The 22648-nt window shown below is 34.6% G+C and overlaps 1 protein-coding gene and 1 long non-coding RNA gene across 3 annotated transcripts in view; both read left to right on the top strand.

Moving 5' to 3' along the window:
* Window positions 1–22648, top strand: part of Ccser1 (coiled-coil serine rich protein 1) — a 1159332-nt gene that overhangs the window by 1023716 nt on the left and 112968 nt on the right. The gene's annotated exons all lie outside the window — the stretch shown is intronic.
* On the top strand, window positions 12758–15481 carry LOC144366899 (uncharacterized). The gene is made up of 2 exons (XR_013426072.1): window positions 12758–14190; window positions 14481–15481. It is a non-coding gene; the product is annotated as an uncharacterized LOC144366899 (long non-coding RNA).

Raw genomic sequence — 22648 nt, 5'->3', positions numbered from 1 at the left:
AGAGTGGCATCTGCTCTGTTCCTAGTGGTAAAAATGATGACAAAAACATGGGAGAATCTGCTGGTCAGCTGTGTGAAAACTTGGTAGCCACTTAAAAGAGTACCATGAGATAAATTATTCAATTGTTCAGGAGAACAGATTCTTCAATATGAATCCAGTTCTTCATATTTCATTGAGGAGTTCTGGAATTCATAAAGTGTATAAGGAAGTCATCATAAATAGCAGGAAAGCCAAGTGATAACAACATTTGTGAGTGAACTGAGCATGAGTCTTCTAGTTTCTCCTGCTTTCTAAGTGAAGGGGCCACTGTGAATAAAATGGCAAATGATGGAGAGAATGCTTCTTTGTTCATCATTAGTTTTCCTTGCTTGTCCTTATCAGTAGTAGTTAATACTAATGATGGGGCCAATTATTAAAATCTAGTGGCATTCCTCACTCTGTGGCTTAACATTTGATTTGATTCATTATGTTCCAGGGTGTAGTTTGGAAAAAAAACCAGTATGATAGGAAAGAAGGTATGTGGTTAAAAGCAAAGAGAAATTATGGATATCTCTATTTCATAATATGAAGGTATATCTGAAAATATGAGTACATAAATTCTTGAAGAAGTATTTTCTCTCTTATACTTTGTATGTGAGAGAGCTTTTCTGCCCCTGAAGTCACCTCTGGAAGATAGCAATCTCTCTTCTGCTTCAACACAAAATAATCCACTGGGTCTTCCCTTGCCTTTGACTGTGCAATGCCCTTTCAAGAATTTTATATAGAGTTGAGATCTTTAAGAGATTTCATCTATTCTTATAATATTATGATACGGTGGCATTGTCAAGAGTTTCAATCGGTTTGCAGCAGTTTTCATATTGGAAGGAGAGAGGGAAGTGAAATGTGTGCCCAATTGTGATGATGAACCTTAATTTATTTTTTCTCAGTGTGGATATCTCTTGCCCTTTCTCTGACACCCAAAAGCAAAGCCATTCTCTGCCAAACAGCCACACGGGCCCCATACCTGTGAGTCATATAGATAGAGAGGCAGGTGGAAAATGCAGACGACACATTTTAAATTAGATTAAAATGTAAAGGTCTAATACTTATATATACAAAATCAGTCTCTCTCCTCTCACCCCTTCTTCTCCCTCTCATTTTACAACTCATTTTGTCTCTCTTCAATCATCCACCTATCATCTATTGATTGATTGATCAGTCTCTACCATTTATCTTTCAATTTAATTATCCACCTTCCATTTAATGCATATTAACCCAAAATTTGCAATGGCAACTTTTTTTTTATTGTTGGTTGTTCAAAACATTACATAGTTCTTGATATATCATATTTCACATTTTGATTCAAGTGGGTTATAAACTCCCATTTTTACCCCATATACAGCTTGCAGGATCACATCAGTTACACTTCAATTGATTTACATATTGACATACTCATGTCTGTTGTATTCTGTTGCCTTTCCTATCCTCTACTATCCCCCCTCCCCTCCCCTCCCCTCTTCTCTCTCTAGCCCCTCTACTGTAATTCATTCCTCTCCCTTGTATTATTTTTCCCTTTCCCCTCACTTCCTCTTGTATGTAATTTTGTATAACCCTGAGGGTCTCCTTCCATTTCCATGCAATTTCCCTTCTCTCTCCCTTTCCCTTCCACCTCTCATCCTTGTTTAATGTTGGTCTTCTTCTCCTGCTCTTCTTTCCTAGTTTGTTCTTAGTTACTCTCTTTATATCAAAGAAGACATTTGGCATTTGTTTTTTAGGGCTTGGCTAGCTTCACTTAGCATAATCTGCTCTAATGCCATCCATTTCCCTCCAAATTCTATGATTTTGTCATTTTTTAATACTCCATTGTGTATAAATGCCACATTTTTTAAATCCATTCGTCTATTGGAGAGCATCTAGGTTGGTTCCACAGTATTGCTATTGTGAATTGTGCTGCTATGAACATCGATGTAGCAGTGTCCCTGTAGCATGCTCTTTTTAGGTCTTTAGGGAATAGACCGAGAAGGGGAATAGCTGGGTCAAATGGTGGTTCCATTCCCAGCTTTCCAAGAAATCTCCATACTGCTTTCCAAATTGGCTGCACCAATTTGCAGTCCTACCATCAATGTATAAGTGTACCCTTTTCCCCACATCCTCGCCAGCACTTGTTGTTGTTTGACTTCATAATGGCTGCCAATCTTACTGGAGTGAGATGGTATCTTAGGGTGATTTTGATTTGCATTTCTCTGACTGCTAGAGATGGTGAGCATTTTTCCATGTACTTGTTGATTGATTGTATGTCCTCCTCTGAGAAGTGTCTGTTCAGGTCCTTGGCCCATTTGTTGATTGGGTTATTTGTTATCTTATTGTCTAATTTTTTGAGTTCTTTATATACTCTGGATATTAGGGCTCTATCTGAAGTGTGAGGAGTAAAGATTTGTTCCCATGGTGTAGGCTCCCTATTTACCTCTCTTATTGTTTCTTTTGCTGAGAAAAAACTTTTTAGTTTGAGTAAGTCCCATTTGTTGATTCTAGATGTTAACTCTTGTGCTATGGGTGTCCTATTGAGAAATTTGGAGCCCTACCGCACAGTATGTAGGTCGTAGCCAACTTTTTCTTCTATCAGACGCAGAGTCTCTGATTTGATATCAAGCTCCTTGATCCATTTTGAGTTAACTTTTGTGCATGGTGAGAGAAAGGGATTCAGTTTCATTTTGTTGCATATGGATTTCCAGTTTTCCCAGCACCATTTGTTGAAGATGCTATCCTTCCTCCATTGCATGCTTTTAGCCCCTTTATCAAATATAAGAAAGTTGTAGTTTTGTGGGTTGGTTTCTGTGTCCTCTATTCTGTACCATTGGTCCACCCGCCTGTTTTGGTACCAGTACCATGCTGTTTTTGTTACTATTGCTCTGTAGTATAGTTTGAAATCTGATATCGCTATACCACCTGATTCACACTTCCTGCTTAGCATTGTTTTTGCTATTCTGGGTCTTTTATTCTTCCATATGAATTTCATGATTCCTTTCTCTATTTCTACAAGAAATGCCATTGGGATTTTGATTGGCATTGCATTAAACCTATAGAGAACTTTTGGTAATATCGCCATTTTGATGATGTTAGTTCTGCCTCTCCATGAACAGGGTATATTTTCCCATCTTCTAAGATCTTCTTCAAATTCTCTCTTTAGTGTTCTGTAGTTTTCATTGTATAAGTCTTTCACCTCTTTTGTTAGGTTGATTCCCGAGTATTTTATTATTTTTGAGGATATTGTGAACGGAGTGGTTGTCCTCATTTCCATTTCAGAGGATTTGTCGCTGATATACAGGAATGCCTTTGATTTATGCGTGTTGATTTTATATCCTGCCACTTTGCTGAATTCATTTATTAGCTCTAATAGTTTCTTTGTAGAACCTTTTGGGTCTCCTAGGTATAGAATCATGTCATTTGCAAATAGTGATAATTTTAAGTTCTTCTTTTCCTATTTTTATGCCTTTAATTTCTTTCGTCTGTCTAATTGCTCTGGCCAGTGTTTTGAGAACTATGTTGAACAGAAGTGGTGAGAGAGGGCATCCCTGTCTTGTTCCAGACTTTAGAGGGAATGCCTTCAATTTTTCTCCATTCAGAATGATGCTAGCTTGAGGCTTAGCATAGATTGCTTTTACAATGTTGAGGTATGTTCCTGTAATCCCTAGTTTTTCAAGAGTTTTGAACATAAAGGGATGCTGTACTTTGTCGAATGTTTTTTCTGCATCTATCGAGATGATCATATGGTTCTTATTTTTAAGTCTATTGATGTGGTGAATAACATTTATTGATTTCCATATATTGAACCAGCCTTGCATACCAGGGATGAATCCTGCTTGATCATGGTGCACAATTTTTTTGATATGTTTTTGTATCCGATTCGCCAGAATTTTATTGAGGATTTTTGCATGTAGGTTCATTAGAGATATTGGTCTGTAGTTTTCTTTCTTTGAAGTGTCTTTGTCTGGTTTCGGAAACAGGGTGATGTTGGCCTCGTAGAATGAATTTGGAAGTTCTCCCTCTTTTTCTATTTCCTGAAATAGCTTGAAAAGTATTGGTATTAGTTCCTCTTTAAAGGTTTTGTAGAACTCTGCTCTATACCCATCCGGTCCTGGGCTTTTCTTAGATGGTAATCTTTTGATGGTTTCTTCTATTTCCTCAATTGATATTGGTCTGTTTAGGTTGTCTATATCCTCCTGACTCAATCTGGGCAGATTATATGACTTAAGAAATTTATCGATGCCTTCACTATCTTCTATTTTATTGGAGTATAAGGATTCAAAATAATTTCTGATTATCTTCTGTATTTCTGAAGTGTCTCTTGTGATATTGCCTTTTTCATCCAGTATGCTAGTAATTTGAGTTCTCTCTCTTCTTCTCTTTGCTAGCATGGCTAAGGGTCTGTCAATTTTATTTATTTTTTCAAAGAATCAACTTTTAGTTTTGTCAATTTTTTCAATTGTTTCTTTTGTTTCGATTTCATTAATTTCAGCTCTGATTTTAATTATTTCTTGCCTTCTACTTCTTTTGCTGTTGTTTTGCTCTTCTTTTTCTAGGATTTTGAGATGAAGTATGAGATCATTTATTTGTTGGTTTTTTCTTTTTTTAAGGAATGAACTCCAAGCAGTGAATTTTCCTCTTAGAACTGCTTTCAATGTGTCCCATAGATTCCGATATGTTGTGTCTGTGTTTTCATTTAACTCTAAGAATTTTTTAATTTCCTCCTTGATGTCTTCTAAAACCCATTGATCATTCAGTAACCTATTGTTCATTCTCCAAGTGATCCATGATTTTTCCTTTCTTCTTTTATCGTTGATTTTCAGTTTTATTCCATTATGATCAGATAAGATGCATGGTATTATCTCTACTCCTTTATATTGTCTAAGAGTTGCCCTGTGACATAATATATGATCTATTTTTGAGAAGGATCCATGTGCTGCTGAGAAAAAAGTGTAACTGCTTGATGTTGGGTGGTATATTCTATATATGTCAATTAAGTCTAGGTTGTTAATTGTGTTATTGAGTTCTATAATTTCCTTATTCAACTTTTGTTTGGAAGATCTGTCCAGTGGTGAGAGAGGTGTGTTGAAGTCTCCCATGATTAATGTATGGTGGTCTATTAGACTCTTGAACTTGAGAAGAGTTTGCTTGATGAACATAGCAGCACCGTTGTTTGGGGCATATATATTTATGATTGTTATGTCTTGTTGGTGTATGATTCCCTTGAGCAGTATGTAGTGTCCCTCTTTATCCCTTTAGATTAACTTTGGCTTGAAATCTATTTTATTTGATATGAGTATGGACACTCCTGCTTGTTTCCGCAGTCCATATGAGTTATATGATTTTTCCCAACCTTTCACCTTCAGTCTATGTATATCTTTTCCTATCAAATGCGTCTCCTGTAGGCAGCATATTGTTGGGTCTTGTTTTGTGATCCATTCAACTAGCCTGTGTCTCTTAATTGGTGAGTTTAAGCCATTAACATTTAGGGTTATTATTGAGATACGGTTTGTTCTTCCAGCCATATTTGTTTATTAATGCTACTAAACCTGATTTGTTTTCCTCTTTGATTATTTTCCCCCCTTTACTGTCCTACCTTCCACTGTTGGTTTTCATTGTTGTTTTCCATTTCCTCTTCCTGTAATGTTTTGCCAAGGATTTTTTGAAGAGATGGTTTTCTAGCTGCAAATTCTTTTAACTTTTGTTTATCATGGAAGGTTTTAATTTCATTTTCCATCCTGAAGCTTAATTTCGCCAGATACACGATTCTTGGTTGGAACCCATTTTCTTTTAGTGTTTGAAATATGTTATTCCAGGATCTTCTAGCTTTCAGAATCTGTGTTGAGAGATCAGCTGTTATCCTGATTGGTTTACCCCTAAATGTAATCTGCTTCCTTTCTCTTGTAGCTTTTAAAATTCTCTCCTTATTCTGTATGTTGGACATCTTCATTATAATTATCCATCTTCCATTTAATGCATATTAACCCAAAATTTGCAATGACAGCTTTTAAAAAAAATTTATTTTTCTATTCATTCTTTTTATTATGCATGGCAGTAGAATGTGTTTTGAAATATCAAACGTATATGAAGTATAACTTCCCATTCTTGTTGTTGTATATGATGTGGAGTTACACTGGTCATTTATTCATATTTTAAGATAGGAAAATTATGTCTGAATAATTCTACTGTCTTTCCTATTCCCATCCCTCTCCCTTCCCTTCATTCTCTTCTGTCTAATCCCAATGAACTTCTATTCTTACCTCACCTGCTTATTTTATGTTAGTATCTGCACATTAGAAGAAGATTGGGCCTTTGGTATTTTGGGATTGGATCATTTCACTTAGTATGATATTCTCTACTTCCATCCATTTACTGGTAAGTGTCATAACTTCATTTATCTTTATGGCTAAGTAATATTCCATTGTGTATATGTACCACATTTTCTTTATCCATTAATCTGTTGAAGGGCACCTATGTTGGTTCCATAGCTTAGCTGTTTCGAATTGAGCTGCTACAAATATTGATGTGGCCTCATACCTATAGTATGCTGATTTTAAATCCTTTGGTTATATATGCAAAGGCAACTTCTATTAACAAAATGTTAGCCTATGTTGGTCAAGTATGAAACATAGTAGTATCATAGTAACCTTTTAACATTGTTGATTGCATGTTTTTTCAAAGTCTTCTCTGTTTCTTGTCTTTACCTATGTGTAACTTCCAAATCTACTACCCTATATTCCAATAGTACTTTTTGAATAGGAACAATTTCTCATACTGGTAATTACACATAAATTACTATTTTTCTTTTCCAATTGGACAGAATGTATATCATTAGTAAGAAAAAAGTGTATAAATTGATGTATAGTTTTAAAAGGTACATATAATTAATTTTGACCTCGTTATTCTTTTTGTTTTGTATTCTTAGAGCAGTACAAATGTTGGATATTCTTTGTTTACTTATTTAGTTTTCTCTGTGAGGAGAACAATAATTTTAATAACTCTTCTTTCCTCATATGTTTTTTGCCAGACGATAAGGATAGTATCTTGGAAAATTAAGTCATATCAAAAATAGCCAAAAGCAAAATTGTTTCTGAGAACACATTGGTTGTAATTGGTTGTAATCTCTTCAGACATTTTAAACTACCTAATTTCTAGACAATGAAAACTAATCATTTACATGCCACTGATTTATATACTGTTAGAGTATATTTTAGAAATCCTACAGTGTTTTTATATTTTAAAAGTTATGCATATTCATTATAGAAGCTTTAAAAATTTCAGAAAACCTTTTAGATATTTTTAAGGCTCATAACCCCCAATTAGTACATAGCAGCTAATGAGATTCTGCTATTTTCCTTTCAATCATTTGTAGTATGAGCCTGTGTATGTTTCTTTGTATACAATAATGAATATGTAAAATATATGTGCACTGAATATGTTGTCTGAATATACACATGTGTGTGTATGCATTCATAAAATAATCCTGCATTCTTTTCACATATTTTATTTTTAAAATTGCTGTAATCTAAAAAAAATCATTGGTCAGTATAATTTTATTGTTATAATAAACAGTTGTATAAAATATTTTTATTAGAATTGAGGCTATTTTTAATTTGAGATTATGATATCAACTACAGGTATTTATTTTTAAGTATAGATTTTTGTTTTGAATTCAGGTTCACATTTTTTTTCTTGATTTAGTGCAATTAAAGCAGTGCATGGAGATGGACTCTTATGTTGAATAAAAAAATTCTTTCCCTGAATCAAAGATAGCAAAATGGCGATGGAATTTGTGTTTTAGCACAGGACATGTGCTTTCAACCAGTGCTTGACATATGACATCGGGGGCTTTCCTACCTCTTCCTATTTTCCATAATTCGGATATCTTAAGCCTGCTAGGAAAATCTCTTGAGACTGGCAAGGAGTTAGAGTGTTAAGAAGTCCAATGACATTTAAGACAACATAAAATATTGCAATGCCAGAAGTTGTCTGCTGCATGTCTAAAACATGATGCTTCTTTTTCTTCTTTTACTCTTGATAGTTGATTTTCCAATTCTCTTCTGTCAGTGACTAGTACTACTAGTCTTTTGCTCCTTTCCTTGTCACCCTTCATAGTGTTGGCTCTGTCACTTACTAGTTTGATACCCCAAATTGCTATTTCTTCTTATTACTCATCTTGATTTGTGGTTCAGATGTTTTCCTTCTATGAATCTGTTCCTAGAACAGAATACATCATCTTTTCCAGGCGTGGTGGCATACGCCTGTAATCCCAGAGGCTCTGGAGGCTGAGGCAGGAGGATCTCGAGTTCAAAGCCAGCCTCAACAAAAACAAGGTGCTAAGCAACCCTTGTCTCTAAATAAAATACAAAATAGGGCATGGATATGGCTCAGTGGTCGAGGGCCCTTGAGTTCAATTCCTGGTACTCCCTCCCCCGCAAAAAAAAAAAAACTACATCACCCCCAACTTCCATGTGGCTGTCAACATTTCTGTTATAGCAGTGTTGCTGAAAACAATGATGTGCAAGTTTGTGCTGAAATTTAGGTTCCTTTGAAAAGTAATGACAGAGAAATGAAGCTTAGTTTAGAAAATGCTAAATTATTTTAATTAATGATTATGTTATGTTTTCCTATTATTTTTGATGTTGTATTACCATTTACTTAATGATGTTAGAAGGCAAGTTGAATTTTTAAGATGAATACTTCTTTAGGTAAAAAATATTAAAAATTTAACCTATCTAATTCCTTTTTATTTAATCTTCTATATTTAATTAAAATCACTCTGGCCCATGAAGTTTAAAGTCTAGAAAGTGCAGTAATGTAGAACCCATAGTGAAATACATTTACTTGTTTACATGTGCAAATCCAACAGAATTTGAGCCTTTCAACAGAATGATTATGTCCTTATCATTTTTTAACCTTGCCTCATAAAGTGTCCTATAAGTGTTTATTATATTTTGTTTTCTGTTAGATGTCTATATGAGCTTAATATATTATTTAGGTATACATAATGAGTAATGTAATTATCAATATTTTAGAGAAGTAACTTAATACTTTATAAAGTAGTGATTTACAGCAAAATAAAAGCATGAATTCAAATTGGAACATTTTATTTGAAAATATGTCTCATTTTTTATTAATGTTGTAACTTTTCTTTTAGTATCATCAACTTATATTGTTTGTTTCCTAATTTTTAAATATTTGCATTGGACATATTCATTTCTTCAATTCTCTTGCTTTTCAATAAATTTAATTTTCAGCTCACACTTAAACAACATTGTTAACATTAATTTTTTTTCTTACTCACTTGTAAACATATCAAGTTCAATTCCGCAGCTCCAAAGAATTTTATTCAACTAAATCTCAAATTACTGACTTCAATAAACAGTTCAAATGGTTTAAAACATACCTCCCAAGAACAAACAATCACACATATGGGATGTTTATCTATAAGTGCTGTTTCAAAGTTAATTTTAAGTCACACAGTGTGTATTCTTAGAGTTCCTCATTTTGAGGGACAAAAAAATTAATCTCTATTTTCATATTATTTCCATATATATCCATGCAAAAAAAAAGTCATGGAAGTATTTCACATCTTAGAATAATTAAATCTAATAATAATGATGATGATGTCAAAAAGTCATTTGTAATTTGACTGAAGTCTTACTTTATAAGCACAATGTTGACTGCTTGCTTCATTGATTGACAGATGAATTCATACACTCAGTACCATGGTAGAGTGCCTACTATGTGCCAATTACCAGCATAGGAACCAGTAATATAATCATGGAAAAAATGGATAAAGTGCTTGCTTTTGTAGAGTGAGAAGAAGGAGATAATAAAATTAAAAATGAATATATAGAACTACAGGAAATAGAGCTTTGAAAAATTAAAATGAAAGGGAATGAACATACAGAAGGATGGCACTGGTGGGGTAAGGATGGTTTACTATTGTGCAGAGGGGAATCAGAAGACTCACTCACCATGTGGCATACCTGTGGGGATTTTAGGACAGGAGAGAGTGGGTCATTAGTTATTGGGAGAAGAAGTGTTCTAGGAAAGAGAACAACAAATTCAACCCCGAGCAGGCACCCTGCATTATTCCCAATGTAGGGGGGAGAGAGAGAGAGTAAAACACTCAGCAGGAATTCTGTTTTTCTGTTCTTATTATTCCAAGGTTAATGTAGCCCTATTTTAAATATTGAATATACAAATTCAGTGTCTGTATTCATCAAATTTTATCCTCCTATGAAGCTGCCTCCAACACAAAATACAACACTCCCTCCTCTATGCTCCTGGAGTAGACGTGCTAATAGTTTTCAAGACAGTGATTACTAGTCATAACTGGTCTATGAGGAAGTTTATATTAAGGGAAAACATGAGAAAAGCAATTAAAATAATTGAGAGCTCCAGATTTATACCTGATTTCAAAGGTATGATTGAAATAGGAAACTCAGATGTTTCTGAATCATTTGGCATCATAAGACATCAGTCTAAAGTTTATCAGGTTTTTAATATTCAGTTTGTCGATCCTTAGAAAAATAAAAATCAAATGTTTATTTCCTATTTGAAAGCATATTAGGGACTGAAAGTGACTAACATTTCTACTTGAAATTTCATGAATTCTTGCAAAGATTATATTGTTTTTAGGAAAATATAGAGTTGATCACTGGTAAACTAAATTTTAAAAAGGCAAATATTTTAATGCTATTAGGTCTTTTTTTCCTTATTTTTATTTTTTATTGATTTTTTTTAAAAAAATAAATGACAATTCTTATTACATGTATACAGCACAATTTTTCACTTCTTAGGTTGTATATAAAGTATGTTGACACCAATTTGTATCTTTATACATGTACTTTGGATAATTGATGTCTATCACATTCCACCACTCTTGCTAATCCCCTGACCCTTTCCCCTTTCCCTCCCACCCCTCGACCCCATCTAGAATTCATCTATTCCTGGCATGCTCCCCCTCCCTACCCCACTATGAATCAGCCTCTTTATATCAGAGAAAACATATGCATTTGTTTTAGGGGGATTGGCTAACTTCACTTAGCATTAGCTTCTTCAATGCCATCCATTTTCCTGAAAATATTATTATCTTTTACTGCTGAAAATAATTCTATTGTGTATATATGCCATATTTTTTTTTATCCATAAATCCACCGAAGGGCATCTAGGTTGGCTCCACAGTTTAGCTATTGTGAATTGTGCTGCTATAAACATTGATGTAGCTATGTCCCTGTAGTATGCTGTTTTAAGTCTTTGGGGTATATACCAAGGAAAGGGATAGCTGAGTCAAATGGTGGTTTCATTACCAGATTTCCAAGGAATCTCTTAGGTCTTTTCATTTTGAAGAGTTAAAATAATGACTTTCAATATTGCAGTGTTATATTGAGAAAGCATTTGTTATTTTTTTAAAATTTATTTTTAGTTTTGCTTTATTTCTTTTCAGATTGTCTTTATCTGTGGATGGGATTTATTTAGTACCTTATAACCATGAACTGGCAAGTTATATGCTAAAACAAACCACTACTATAGGTGGGGGTTGTTTAATGATCCTAAACATTGCGGACAGGTCACCATACTGTCCAAGAGGATAGTTATCTTATTTTGCACTCCTTACAGAGAAATTCTTCCTGTTAAACAAGAGTTTTTATGTTTCCTCCTCACACATGGAAAATCACGGATTTCTTTCAAAGCATTGTTTTTGAACACAGATGATTCATGAGAAAAAAATCACATTTAAAATTGTCTGACATATTGTACATGTCAAGATCATTGTACTTTCATGTGTAACTAATTAAAACAAATTAAAAAAATGAAAAAAATAAGATAAAATTGTCTGAATTGGACAGCTATTTACAAAACCTCAGGAAGGACTTCTGTTTGTTGTTGTGTTGAAAAAACATGGATCAAATTTATTCGTGGTCTTTAAATAACTAAAAATCTATATGAAATCCATAAAACAACAACTTTCAAATACTGAAAGCGGTCTTAGATTAAGAAGAAGGTAAGTGGGCTGCAGATTTTCCAGGCTGAAGTGCAGAGACAAGGAGTCCAAACAGATCTTAGTGGTCCCCCTGTGTTGAGAAGACAAGACTATTTGGGGAGGCTGAGGTGGCTGGAATCAACAGGGTCATGCACGAGATGGGAGTGAACTGCACATGGGCCTCAGAGGATTGCAGATGGTTCACTTAGTCTTAGGCTCAGAACTAATCAGACCATTTCTTTGACGAAAATACAAAGAATGAGTGAAACAATTCTCATAAGCTCACAGGAGACTAGGAATAATTTGCATTTCTCATAGGCAGAGTGGAGAAAGTTTATAATACTTGGGGGAATCATGCCTCAGTAGTTTCTGAAACAGTGAGGCTGCTTTAAGAAAATATCATGAAATATCACAGAGAGCTGGGGATATGGCTCAGTTAGTAAAGTGCAAACTTTGCATGCATAAGGCCCTGGGTTCAAACCTCAGCAACACACACACACTATAACACACACACACTATATATATATATATATATTTATATATTATTTATATATTTATGTTTAATATTAAATATGTATATATTTTTATGTATATATTGTTATTATGTAATGTATTTATATATTATTTATATATTTATGTTTAATATTATATATGTATATATTGTTTTTTAACACAATATATACTATATATATAGTATATATTGAGCTGAGCTTATAGGAAACATTTTATTTCTCATAATTGTGGAATTTGAGAAGACAAGACTAAGGCACTGACAGATATTGTGTCTGTTGAACATGAGATTTTAGTTCTTAGTTCTGTTTCTAGCTATGCTCTTCCATGACAGAAGAGGTGAACAAGCTCACTTTGGCCTATTTTACAGTGAGGATTTACATCTGAACACTGGATGTCTTGGTACATGTTTAGTAAGAATATCTCATTACAGAGTGTGGACTTCGGTATTTTCAACACATCTTGAAGGTAGTTGCTATGGCAGGAGTTCCAAAATGATGATCCATACAAACAAGACAAAACTGGTACATATAAGTCCTCTTTTTTGCTGGCACAATTAAAGTTGAATTTGAGTGTTTTCATGAGGGGCCTGACTTCTTCATCTTGCCACACATTTCATGATAATCAGCCTCTGAAAATAATGTGAGTTTGTGACTCCAGCCTTGTAAGAAAGTTTTACGAAGTTTCCTGAACTGCAAGGATCCTGCTTGACTGTACAAGTCCAAAGGCAGATACACGTTATCTTTTATGTCATTTTGCCTTGATAAACCTATCTAGCAACAAGTGCACTATAATCAATCACATAGGGCCAGAAATACTAATAAATACCCATATAGCCATTCACACATGTCACATATATGTCAAGCACATCCAAATTATGTCTATGCCACTCATTCAGCCTCATTTCTAGAAATTATGCAGCCATAACGATAATATAAAAGGTAAATAACTGCACATTTTCTTGCATATGTCCTGAGCTACTATAGAAGCTAAACTTAGAGAATGAAATTCATCCTTTAAAACAACTGAATGAATTCCTTCATTTTTTAGTCACAGCAGGTTTGATGTTTGACCTTAAAGCTAATAAAGACTGGAGACCTCACTTTGTTCTTGACAAGGACTGTTGAGCTCTCTGGTTGCAGTTCAAGCTGAAGAACATTCCTAATAAGATTATTTTCTAGCTCATTTTCTTGCAAATGGAATCTTTGCCTTACCTCATCCTTAGTTATGAAAAATAAGATCACTAACCTTAGGTAACTGTTGCTGAGTGTGAAGTTAAGAATTAATTGTTCAAATAACCCTTCACATATCAAGTGTTCTTTGTAGGTAGAATTGGAGCAACATTCGGATTTTGGAAATTATTACATTTCATTACCTGTCATGCCATTCAGTTTCCTATTTCCTAATTTATTTAAATAAAGAAAATCCACTTCTGAACGAAAGATTTGAGCCCACTATGGATTTTGATTTCTACATGATCATTGATAATTTGGAGTCAGATTTGATAATATTTCATGACATTTCTGCTCATTTCATCAATAATTGTTTCTATTCTTCCTAGCATGAGGGGGGATTTGCCTTTTCTTGGTGACAATACCATTCTGCAAATTAGAAGAACCAAGAATACAACTTCAATCAACCTTATAGCACTGTCTACTTGAGAAAGTCATTGTGTTCATTTACAGGTGATTTGTTTTTCTCCATGGTATTTTGATTTCTACTTTCAGCCAGGTAATTTGTATGTCGGGCCACAGAAGGTCTCTCAAGATTGCTTCCTGTGAAATCGAGTGGCTCCTTTTTATTTCACTGTTAAAATTGTTTACTTTTTCCAGAGGACTTCTTTTTTCCTTAAGAAAATTTTGCATCCATTTAAATGTCTTGCCATCTCTCCTTTGTCAGGCTTACTGACTTTTAAACCTAAGTATTTGGAGCATATAAAATCAATGATGTGTACTAATTTTTCTATTCGTTCCAGATAAATTGCATCCAAGACTTCACCTTTACCCGCCAGCCCAGCACTATCTTCCAAAGAGCCCAGGCATATCTGACAGATGTTATATATCTTGGCTGAATCTGTGCTGATTTTCCAGTATAGTGAGATGAGTCCAGACTAGGTTTGGAAGAGACTGACAAAACTATATGGAAGAACATCTATGTGGCTTTATGACTATAACATATATTTTATTCTGATGGCAGGTCATTTACGAAAGTAATATTCCTGATTACATAAATGAATGTATGTATAGAAGAAAAGGACTGAATAGTTAATAGGCATATATTGGTGTCTGTCATGCTTTCTGTCTCAAAGAAGTAGCTAGAAATAAGCATGGCTAAGACAATATTCTGTCCTTAGTTTTTCTTAATCTCATATCTATGGGTGGACTTGAGATCTTTAATATCTATGATTTAACTTTTAGAGTTTTTCAAGGAAGTAGTTCTCTTTGTCATAGTGTTTGTAAATTGGTTTCTTAGACAATTGTAACAATTTACCACAAACTTGGCTTAAAACAATACATATTTACTCTCTTTGAGTTCTGGAGGTCAGAGTCTGGAACCGATTCCACTAGGCCTACATCAAGGTATCTGCAGGGCTGCCTGTGTTCCTTGCAGAGGCTCTGAGGAGACAATCAGTTTCCTGGTGTTTGGGGGCTTCCAGATCTGCATCCCTAGCTTATGGCTCCCTCATCTTTAAGGCCAGTAATGTCCTCTTGCTTCAGTTGTCATGCAGCTTTCTGACTCTTTCCCTCTGTCTTCCTCTTTATTTAGCTTTCTTGCATAACACAGGATCATCTCCTTATCTTAGACCCTTAATCACATTTTCAAAGACACTTTTGTTCAAAATGTTGGTATTCATAGGTTCAAGAAATTAGGGTATGGGTTTCTTTGAGGGTCCTTACTCGGGCTCCTATAGTATGTGAAGCACCACCTTAACTCAGGATTTTAATGTTTTAAATAAAGTGATTAATTGTGAATGATTATGTCCAGTGTGAATTAGAGCCCACATTATTTATTTAAAGAGTTAATCTAAACATTTAAATGGATCAACTATTAACATTAAATAATGTGTTCTGATGTCAACTTCAACATCTGCCTCCTGAGAAACTGATGAAATCTTAGGCGTGGTAGACATTGACAACCTCCTTGTCTTAATCCTCTTCTTTCTGAATCTTGATTTCTTTTCCCTTTGTATATCTTTATTTTTAAACAGCCATAGTTCTATTTGCCACCATTAGCAGTTTCAATTACAAGAGTAATTTTTTGAATTTATGGGGGCCCAACTTAATGGATAGTATTTTCCATTTATTTCTCAATTTCGATTTATTCCAACTAATATCTTTTTAAAAGGAATACAAGTATTAAATTGTGTTCTGTATGAAAGAGAAGCTAAAATGTTTAAGTTAATCATTTTTAAAAATGAACATGATAAAAAGCAGTGAAGGTGATGTGGGAAATCAATCCAAGTGGAAATATCACCATGAATAGCAGTGAGAAGAAGTACATGTGTCACTTGCCATGGGATCCCTGTATCCTCACATAATATATACCATGCTTAGGCCACTTAAGTATCACATGGTTGTACCTTCTCTTTACAGTTCTAACTCCCAGTACTATGTCTGGGATACACTTGTAGAACAAATATTTGTATCCAATGGAAGCCATTTGTATTAGATTGAATATTATAGATGTGAGATGTGAATCTGATTAGAGTGACAATGCATGTGAGGGGGAAATGAGGGGAAAGCATACAATAAAAATGGCTCATTGTTAAGATTCTTTAAAGCCAAGGAAAATTTTTATCTGCAAACCTTATCAAATAATGAACAGTAAAAGAGACTGCAGAGACAAGGAGATAAACCAGATAAGCTATTCCTGTAATTCTGATCTAAGATAATGAGAACCTGAATCATGGCAATGTCAGGCAGTCTAGAATGCTATAATAAAATCCCACAAATTGGAAGCCTTATAAATAAGAGAAATTTATTTCTCACAGTTCTGGAGGCTGAAAGTCTGAGATCAGCATGCCAGCATGGTCAAGTTCTGGTGAGAACTCTCTTGTAGATTGCAGATTACTGACTTCTTGTACCCTTCCGTAATCGAAAGAGAAATAGGTAGTTCTCTGGCTTCATCTTGCAAAAGCTTTCATCTTATGAAATACTTCACTTTCTTGACCTAATCATCTCCCAAAGATCCCATCCACAAGTACCACCATGTTAAGATGAGAGTTTCAGTACATAAGTTTTGGGCAGACACATTCAGTCTATTGCAATGGATTAATCAATTAATATTAAGGAAAAGAGAAAAGCAGGTGGGCAGAAGGGAAATACACTGAAAACTAGATTCTTAATGTACTTGCTTACCACCTTTTTATGCATTTTTAACTATATTTATTGTTCAGGTTGGAAATAACATTTGTAAATTGTATTCACTTTTGAATTTTTTTCTACATCTTGAGGTAGTCATTTTGAAAACTGGAGATTTTAAATTATATTCCACCTCTTCAAGCAATATTTCTGTCATTCTATGTATTCTGTGAGTCCAAGTTACTAGGTGCAAGTCACCAGTCAGTCATACTTTCAGCATTTATATTTTAATATCATTTTCCTCATTGTTTCAGGAATATGTTTAATTTGTTTAGTAATCAGATTTGCTCAAATACTAATCTTGGCATTTTTATTGCATCCAATAATGTTCTCTTGTTTGCAGATTTGGGTAAATTAAATTTGTCATTACTACCAATTTCACTCTGTAAAAATGCCAGTTTATCAATTTAGCCCTTGCTTAGTCCAAGTCATTCTTCCTGATTGCACATCTCTATCATAATCCCTGTGTTCAAACTGAAGTAAAAAAAATAATTATTTGATTCTTTTAATTCAAGCAGTATTTGATGGGACTCTACTTAATGCATAGCACTGAAATGAGTGCACGATCCATGTGTTTTAATATTTGTTTCTTCACTTGAGTTTCATGGTCTCCCCAATACACCTTTTCCCAAAGCATGTCTAATGTCTCCCTTCTCTCTTCTGTCACACCTAAACATCAATTATAAGTTCCAACTAATTATTTCTCTGGCTTACTGTGAAGAAAGTTTATGACTAAATTATTCAAATATATTTAATCGGTTCTAAAAGTCTATTTTGGCTGAAAATGTTTTTTTTTTCTCATTGTAATTTTTTTCTAACTTGATTATTACAGTTCAATAATATCTTAATATTCTGTTTTTGCTTCAGCACAGAAAACATTTACTTGTTTGATTTGAGGGTATACCCAGCATGCTAATTTTAATATAATTGTTGATTATTTTTATTTTGCTTTCAACCAAAGAGTGGGGTGAAGTTTCTTCCTTAAGCAGGCTTTAATATTCAAGAGATATTATATTAAAGAACGGTAACATATTAATTCATAAACTGTTTTGTGTGTTCTAAGAAAAACTAAAATATAATAGAAAATCTATATTAGATACAATTGGATGGCATATGATGTCCGACTTGGTCTGTTATTTTTGATGAAGATTTAAGAATATAATGGAAAAGTGACTTTATATAGTGATCAATTTTTAAGATGTTATGTCTTTAATATTTATTGTGATGTGATACTGATATTTTGGGAAAAAAAATGACTGGTGACTTGTACCTAGTAACTCTCTACCTTAAATTAATTTTAAGTTATCATAAATATTTGTTGAACAAATAAAAGAACAAGATATCAGAATAATTAGACATTTTTGTGAAAAGTTTCCTACAAGGTGCATTACAGGTTTCTTGTATTAAACCTTACGATTTGAAACAATGAATTGTATAAATTGAAAAAAATGTGTAACAAATTGATTTATACCAACTTATTTATCACGTCATACTCTTATGCAAGGTGTTTTTTTTTGGGGGGGGTGTACTTGGGATTAAACCCAATGGTTCTTAACCACATAGGCACATCCCAGTCCTTTTTAATATTTTATTTGGATACCAGGTCTTGCTCAGTTGCTAAGTGCCTCACTAAATTGCTGAGGCTGGCTTTGAACTCTGGATTCTCCTGCCTCAGCCTCCTGACTTGTTGGAATTACAGGAGGGCGCCACTGCTCCTGGCTCTTGTTTTGTTTAACAGAAATGCCTTAGTGAAAAAAAAAATTAAAAATCACTGGGGAAAACCAAATATTAGGATGGTAATGATTGTATTATTTAGTTCTTTTTTGATTAGTGTTATGTGAAATGAAGACTTGAGTGATTGGAGAAGCACAATCAGGTCTGGGCTTAGTAGGAAAATGTGTGTGTGAATGCACCTGCATAAGTGTCTGGGAATGGGATGAATACACATAAAATAGTCTACTCTAAAAGGCAACATCCTGGCACTTAGCAAAATGAAAGAGAACAGTAACTTCAGGTATGCCAAGACTATCATATAATACAGGATTAGGAGACCATAAAGCTGTAATATACTTGCATCTTAGATCTTTGAGTACATCCTATAATTATTAGTTTGAGGTAGGGAGAAGGAATAATGGATACTGGGATAAATATTCAGAGATTGTGGTAACGTAGTTCCTGGGCTGCTGGGTTTCTGCAGCAATTTACAATCAAAAGTTCTTAAAGAAAAAAATGCTGACATCCTTCTACTACCTTAGAGGTAATTGCAACTTTAGGACCAAAGTACAATTTCTTGTATCTCTATATCAGAGAGTGGATCTTACTCAAGTATCTATGACCTTAAAATCAGATTTTATTTCAAGACCTGCCCTTTCCTCTTAACATCAGTCACTAACTTTTTTCATTGCAGCTATTCTAGCTTATAACATGCTGCTGTTCACTTGCTTACTTGATTATTTTACACCTGAACATAATAACCATCCTATGGTGAAAAACAGCTACTCACCTTCCTTGTTACTTGTGATTGTCATTGACTGAGAAAATAGCCTCAGGGACAGAAATGCCACAGCAACTCAGCCACAGGCAGTACAAGTAGAACATTTTGAAGGGAAGTGTATAGCCCTCTTCTGCATTGTGTCAAGGGGTAAATTAATCATCAAGTGATGTAGGATCACAATTCAGGATCATTTGACCAAGCAGGAGAAATCAGGGTCACTTCAGTGAGGAGATACTAACCTAATCAGTAAACTGGTCTTTTAAATCTGCAAATGAAAAAAACATATGTGTATTTTTTTTCTCATTTTACATTGATTCAAATAAATAAAATATTGTGGTTACAAGTTTAAAGAAGAAATCAGAATATTTAAGTGGCAGGCTATCCAAGATAAGTGATTTTTTTCAGACTAAGAAGAAACTTCCCATAAGAACTGTACCATAGACACCTCTCATCCATGGTTTTGATTTCCATGATTTCAGTTAACAGTGTTCAACAATGGGTCCAACATTTTTTAATGGAAAATTCGAGAAATAAGCAATTCCTAAGTGTTAAATAACTTGCAATAAAATATATTGTTATAGTTTATTCTATTTTACTCTTTTATTATTAATCATTGATTAACAATATTCTTACTGAGAATAATATATAAATTAAACTATATCACAGTTTTGTATCATAGTATACATAGGATTCTGTACTATCTTTGGTTTCAGGTATCTACTGGGGGACTTTGAATGTATCCTCTACAGATAAGGGAGGGCCTCAGTACTTAATCCACAGATTATGCTTAACTCCCTCCCTGCCCCTAAATCTACAACTTTCTGGATCTCTAACCCATGGAAGAAGTTGGCAATTGGATGAAAGAATGGAGTGGTCTATTTCTTAAATTATCATGCAGTATTTTAAAAGGTCAAAAGTTCACATTTTTGCTTTTCAGATGGCTTGGAAATGTCTTTTCATTATAAAAACTAAGACAAGAAAAGTGATGCTTTACAACACATTTATATTTAATCGCTCTTATGGGGTTAAATAAGATAATAGCACACTTATAAAGTGCCTGGTTCATAGTGTACACTCCATGAAGGCCCTTTTACTTCTCTCTCGAAAGAAAATGCACTGGAAAATGGAAAAGTGTGGAAAAATTCACCATAGTGCTAGAACTAATGTTCAATTGGATTGAACACAGAAAAAAAAAAAAAAAAAAAAAAGGATGATGTGCAACAAAGGTTGGAAAATAGTCTAGACCTGTGCCCGGAAACAAACAAACAAACAAAACCTTTTGTATATTTAGCACTTAGATCTTACCTAGTCTCTGCCCTGATGATGATGCTCGTAATTTTATTTTATTGTGTTTGAAATAATCATCTATGTTAATTTTATCCTAAATGTACACCTAAGGTATTCTGGATCAGAGTCAATTTAGCAATTAGTATTTACATAATAACTGCATTGAATTGTTCACTTCAGAACTATATAATGAAAGCTAGGTGGTGAAGTCTTCTGTGTGGGTGGTCTCATACTCCCTGGGTGAGGTGTGAAAGAAAGTGGATTTTATCCCTGTGTATATAGTAGAAAAGGACAGCTGCCTTTCCCACAAATCTCAAAAGAAGGCAGAAAATTTTCTGTTTTTTGGAGATGAGAAGAAAAGGATAAGGTTAGATTCTTACTCTAACCTTTTAGAGTGTAAATCTCTCCAAAGGACAGATAAACCTCATTGTCTCTGACTTGTATGACTAGAGATGTCTCCAGGGTCCTGGGTCTTAGTCTCTCTTGAAATGTAAACACAGAGCTCTTTGAGTTAGGTGAATCTCTTTTGAGGTCTCTCACCATCCATGCAGTTGTAAATTTACTTCCAAAGATTTGTTCATGGTTCGGGATCTTGTGTTTTTCAAAATAATTTATTTAGCGAGTATGCTGTGGAACACTGAAATATTTTCTTAACTCTCCACAAATGATAATGATGATGATAATGGTTAGTATATATCCAGCACTTGTCATGCCTCAAAACTACTCTCAGTCTTTTACTTAGAATTTATAGTATTTTGTTAATCTCCACTATTGGTGAGCCTATTGCTGCTTGAATGAGGAAATAGACACAAAGAAGTTAATAAGCATCTTTGGTCATACAGGTAGAAATTGGCACAGATAGAATTTGAATGTAGTTGTTTGATCCCAGAGTTTGCTAACTGTATGCTTAAGGTATGGGAGAGTAGAGTAGCGGCATAAAAATGACCTTTCTATTGTTAAATCCCTTATGTTGAGTAGAAGGGGGACTCAGGCTCACGAAGTGAGTTTCAGGGCTGTGCAGGTAGAAGATGCCAGAATGCAGTGAGTTTAGTGACATGTTTTATTCAGAGATGGTAACTGCCTCCATCTTCAGCTTTATCCTCCAGTCAGTTCTATTCCCTATCCCCTCCTCAGATAGGTTTCTTTTATATGCATGCCAAAGAAAGCACATTGCCGCAGGCTACATCAGTGGGCACTGTTTATGACCTCGAGAACAATCACTGAGTGTTTATGACCTTAACTACACACTGACCATAACATAACCAATTCATAACCTTGGCTCTATACAAAAACATAACATAGCCCACCAGGAGCCTTGGCTTAACTTTAGCAGTTTGGGGCCTGTTCCAACAATCTACCCCTTTAGGATTCCTTGCTGTACAATCTTCCACAGTGATCCCTTAGTAAGTCCTGTGTCCATAGGTTACATGCAACATATAATCAGAAAACAAGCCCCATCACCTAAAATTACTAAAAACCATTGCCAGTTTCATCCCATAGTGAGGTGTAATGAAAGCTTTCCCAGCCATATCCAATTATCCATTAACTCAGTCTGGATTCACCAGGGTAGTCTGGAGCTGGCCCCCCTGTCAGCAATGCTCATTCAGAGCTCTACAACTGCTCACAGATGCTGCGCCCACTCCTTCATAGAATGTGGATTGACTGCAGTCCTAAATTCTTGCTTAATCAGGCCATTATATCCTTCTGTCATGCCTACAGCCAGTGGATTATAGGGACATGCAGCTTCCATTGAATCTGTAACTGAGTTGCCCATCAGTGCACATCCTGACCTGTGAAACAGGTACCCTGATCACTCTATTGTAATGGCGGACCACACTGTCTAGGTGTGAATTGTAGCCCACTGATTCACTTGACCATTGGGCCAGGCAAACAACAAGCCTGAAGCTGTATCCATTATCATCAAGGTGAACCTGGCTCCTTCTGACTCTGGTAAAGGACCAATGTAATCAACCTACAATCATGTCAAAGAGATGCATCTAT

This window comes from Ictidomys tridecemlineatus, chromosome 9, assembly GCF_052094955.1.
Source record: "Ictidomys tridecemlineatus isolate mIctTri1 chromosome 9, mIctTri1.hap1, whole genome shotgun sequence".
Lineage (NCBI taxonomy): Eukaryota > Metazoa > Chordata > Mammalia > Rodentia > Sciuridae > Ictidomys > Ictidomys tridecemlineatus.
The sequence above is the reverse complement of the archived record's forward strand: the minus strand, read 5'-3'. Positions and strand labels throughout refer to the sequence as shown.